The sequence below is a fragment of the Prunus dulcis genome, chromosome 6, assembly GCF_902201215.1.
Source record: "Prunus dulcis chromosome 6, ALMONDv2, whole genome shotgun sequence".
Classification (NCBI taxonomy): domain Eukaryota; kingdom Viridiplantae; phylum Streptophyta; class Magnoliopsida; order Rosales; family Rosaceae; genus Prunus; species Prunus dulcis.
Window position 1 is genome coordinate 21,666,961 of NC_047655.1, and position 4,984 is coordinate 21,671,944.

The 4,984-nt window shown below is 34.7% G+C and overlaps 1 long non-coding RNA gene across 1 annotated transcript in view; it reads right to left on the reverse strand.

The window, feature by feature from the left end:
* Positions 1-4,044: 4,044 nt before the first annotated feature.
* Positions 4,045-4,984, reverse strand: part of LOC117632812 — a 3,217-nt gene continuing 2,277 nt past the window's right edge. Inside the window, exon 3 of the long non-coding RNA XR_004586524.1 lies at positions 4,045-4,500. This is a non-coding gene — a long non-coding RNA (uncharacterized LOC117632812). The remainder of the gene's footprint in view (positions 4,501-4,984) is intronic.

Here is a 4,984-nt window from a genome sequence, read left to right on the forward strand (position 1 = left end):
TGGATGGAAGTGAACTAGCAGATAAGACATTGTATAGGCAAATGGTGGGGAGCTTGCTCTATCTGACTGCAACCAGACCAGATATCATGTTTGCAGCAAGCCTCTTGGCTAGATTCATGCATAATCCAACCAAGAAGCACATGGGAACAGCAAAGAGAGTGCTGAGATATGTTCAAGGCAACATAAACTATGGAATTGCCTATGATAAGGGAAAAGGAGCAGTGTTAATAGGCTATTGTGATAGTGATTGGAGTGGAAGTGAAGATGACATGAGGAGCACATCAGGCTATGCTTTCAACTTGGGGTCAGGTGCATTTTCTTGGGCTTCAATCAAGCAAAGTAGTGTTGCTCTGTCAACAGCAGAGGCTGAGTACATGAGTGCAGCAGAAGCTACTGCACAAGCTATGTGGCTGAGGTTTGAGTTATCAGATTTTGGAGAGGAACAGGTAGAACCAACTCAGTTGTTGTGTGACAACACTTCAGCTATTGCTATATCACAGAATCCTGTTCATCATCACAAAACCAGACACATCAACCACAGGTTTCACTTCATAAGAGATTCTCTTCAAAATGGTGGATCGACTTGCTGTATTGCAAAACTGAAGAGCAGCTTGCTGACATTTTCACCAAGTCTTTAGCAAGAGATAGATTTGAGTATTTGAGGAGAGCTCTCGGTGTTATTTCAGCACAACACTTAGAAGGGAGTGTTGGTGTGTAAGTGTGGCTGCTGAAATGAAATTAGAATAGGAAGGTTCTATTCTAGTTAGGAAGGCTGCATTGGATCATAGTCCAAGTGTACAGCAGAGAATGTAATAGCTTTAGCCAGCTGTCACTATCTCATAGGGTAATGATTAAATGGCTAAGATTGAGTGATGTAATAGAGAATATACTTTTCTCTAACGGTTTTGTCAGAAACAATATATGCATGATTTTGGTGCTGAGCTAATTGACAGCCAGCTTCTTCTCCAAGCTCTCTCTCTCTCTCACAGAAAACTCACTACTCTATTCACTAAAACTCTCTGCATTTTCCTTGAAATCCATCACATGTTTGATTGAATTAATATGCAAGATAATGGTCTGCATATTCTAACAGGAATGCACCCTTGTTGCTCTATTTTTTAGGAGAATAACACGTGTTTTGACGAGCGGGGTCGTAGTTTCTCCTTTTTCTTGGCTCGTTGTTTCTCCTTTTCGAAAAGGAAGTTAGTGATGCTCTTGTTGCTGTCATTGCAGCGAAAGTTGTGACAGGCGGCGACAAAGGAAGGGCTGCGAATGAGGGAGGACCAAGATGTGCATACGCACCTACACCTTATCAGAACCTTTGCTGGTAAACGTAGGAGTATATGAGAGACTATGATTTCGGTTGGGAGCTCTGGGATTGGATGATCATGATGATAAGCTTCCTACAAGAGTTAAAACAAAATAAATTAAAAACAAAGAAAGAGCAGGGAAAACGGCAATCATGGATACATGTATGTATATATTTATATATCTCAGACTTACCAAGTTCCTTGAACGGCGTTTTCTGGCCATCGAAAGACCTCCAACCTCAAGCCAGAAAGTCTTCACATTAAACCCAAGGACCAGGGCAGAGGAGAATAGTACGCTAATAAGAGGCAGGAAAAAAAAAAAAACACACAAGAGATGCTATATACTTTTTCTTGCTAGAGTTTACCTCATATTAATAGGGTGTTGTTAAACGAACCTTAACTGAGTCAAATTAGTACGGTGGTGTTGTTAAATCAACTTTAAAATTTACTAAAAACAAAAATATTTAGGAATCTCTTTATATGGGCCAATTATTGGAGAAATTACGACTTATTGCTATTAATGGGCTTTATATAATCTGTTAATATAATATGTTATCCTCGATCACAAGCATAGAACAAAATATCGATAATTTCGCCGATATTTCGGCAAAATTATCGTTTTTTTGGGGTAGCGATATTTTAGCACATTTCCATATATATATATATCGTCAATTTATCGATAATTTCGCCGATATTTCAGTAACGATATTTTCGTTCAAGTTGCAGCTTTAAATTGACAATATATCGCGATATTATCGATAATATTGCGATATGAACTTACAAAATTAAACTCAGCCTTAAGATGAATCCCTCAGCCTCCAAAACTCAGCCTTTCTCTGTCTCTCAGCTCAATCTTAACTCAACTCAGAAAAGAAAAAAAAAAAAAAAGGAGAGCGAGAGAGAAGGGAAGAAGAGGAAAAATAATAATTATGGAGTAGGTTTTTATGTTTTGCTGTTTTGGATTGTGATGAAGCGAGAGAGAAGAGGGAAGAGGAAGCAGGGAAAGAGACGGAGAGATAGAAGAAGAAAGAAAAAAAAAAAAAGCAGATAGAGGAGAGCGAGAGAGAGAAGGGAAGAAGAGGGAAAAAAGGTATGGAGTGGGTCTTTATGTTTTACTGTTTTGGATTGTGATGGAGGATAGAGAAAAGGGAAGAGGAAGAAGAGAAAGAGACGGAGAGATGGAAGAAGAAAAGGAGAGAGAGAGAGAGAGAGAGAGAGTGAGAGTGTGTGTGTGTGTGTGAAATGGAAGAGGAAGAAAAGGAATAAATAAATAAAATAAAAAGGGAGAGATGGGTGAATGCCCAAAAGAGAGAGAGAAGGCAGGTTGCATGTATCTGCAACCTTGGGAAGTTCAGACAAAAAAAAGGGGAAAAAAAAACCTTGGCAAGTGGGAGAGTGAGGTAGGGAAACATGAAAGTACTTGGGAAGTGGGAAATGTGACTTAATTACTTAATATAATTTATTTCTTTTCTATTTAATCCATTTAATATTATTGATTATTTTATTATTCATTATAAGTACTTACATTACTAAATTCTCCTTCAAATTGTTGCTTAATTACTTAAATCTCTATAATCATTTTCATTATTTGCTATTTAATTCTTCCTTGGATAAATTTATTTATGTTTTTAGTTAATTTTCAATCTTCACTATTATTTTTTAAGCATGGTAAAGTGCCTAATTTTCATGAAAAATCAAATTGGTTTACATCTTTAATTATTTTTCAATTTTTGATAAATAATAAATATAAGAACGTGTACCATGTCCAATGAATAACGTGAAATAAATTGTTGCTTAATTACTTAAATTTCTATAATCATTTTCTTTATTTCCTATTTAATTCTTCATTGGATAAATTTATTTATGTTCTTAGTTAATTTTCAATCTTCACTATTATTTTTTAAGCATGGTAAAGTGCTTAATTTTCATGACAAATCAAGTTGGTTTACATCTAATTATTTTTCAATTTTAGATAAATTAAAAGATATAACAATGTGTACCATGTCCAGTGAATAATGTGAAATAAGGTTACTCATGTATCTTATCATGCAATTTATAAAGTGTAAAATATTGTGCAAAAAAATAATAAATAAATTACTAAGGGGTGTTTAATTCTCTTTCATTAATTACTTCAGATTTTCTAAGTCACAGAGTTTGTCAGGTCACAATGTAATCAACTTAAATCACATAAACGCACTATGCAATGCATTTCCTTCCAATTTTTTGTGTCAAAATAATAGATCATTGACGAAATAAACTTCTTCTAAAGTTTCATTAAAAATTTCCATGTATTTATCATAATTTCTGTAGTTTTTGTCCAATTTTTATCTATATCGAGATTTTTTCGGTTTTCGAAACTATCGATATTTAATACCTTGATCACAATCATTAGACTCATAATTCAACCAGTTTTGTACCGCATGGTGAATGGAATATATCTAGAGTTCAACTTCTAATTAAATTATTTAATTTTCTTTATTTATATTCCCACGAGGAATGTTTGCTGATTTGTACAATTTAAATGTTTGCTGATCACAAGTCATTAGACTCATAATTGTTCGCAAAATATTATTGAAAGGCCAAGGCAACTGAATGAAGAGAAAACACAAAACTTATAAATATTAGGGCTCTTTAGTTTTAACTCATAAAAAACTTAACTAATTTGGAAGAAAGATAATTAATTTTGCTTAATTAATATAAAACCAAGGCCACCTAATTTTACCAAAAGGACATCCAACAACCCTAAAATTACTACATGTGCCATTGTGCTTAACTGTCAAATACAGTTTATTTAAGGGATCTTTCATTTTTAAGACACTATATAGTTTACTAATTTGGAAGATAGGAATACAATTTCACCTAATTAGCATAAGGCCAAAGACAAAAAAGTAGTACTAATTTTATAATAATGTAATTAAAAAAATTAAAATTACACACAATGCCACTCCTTTAAAATCAAAATTAGCACAAGGCCAACCACCACCACCTGCTGTCGGACAACCTCCTTCCGGCTAGCTGCCACCGTCACAGGTCAACCATCACCACCTGCCACCGGCCAACCTCCTTACCAACGCCCCAGGTTAGCCACTACAGCCGCCGCCGATCAACCACCGTCGACTAGCTGCCGCCACCTACCGCCACCGCCCATCTCCGACCAACCAGGGACTAACTCCATTGCCCTTTATTCACCCTAAAAAAATAGAAGAATTTGTGTCATTAAAGGGAGTTGAAACTTGACCCTCAAAGGAGGAAGCCTCACTCAAAAACCACTACACCAAACTTGTTTTTGTGATATCTATTCAATTACACAATATTTATATAAACAATCACCGATTAAAAAAATAAAAAAATAAAAAATATTTCAGCATAGATTCACTGTAAAACAAAAAACAAAAAAAAACAAAAAAAAAAAAAAAACCATCAAAAGGCCTCGTAGAAGAAGAATTACAAAAGAAAATTGTCATGGCAAACAAACCAAAGAAAGAAAAGGCCAACACAAAACAAAAGAAGAAAACAAAGAAAGGGAAAGCAAAAACAGAAGCTGGAGAAGAAGAAGAGGAAGATGAGGTTGTTGATTACAACAATGATGTGGTCAGCCTAATCTGAGAAAAGATTTGTTATATATTTCTACTGTCATATAATNTTATAATAAGATGCAACAAACGAAAATGGAA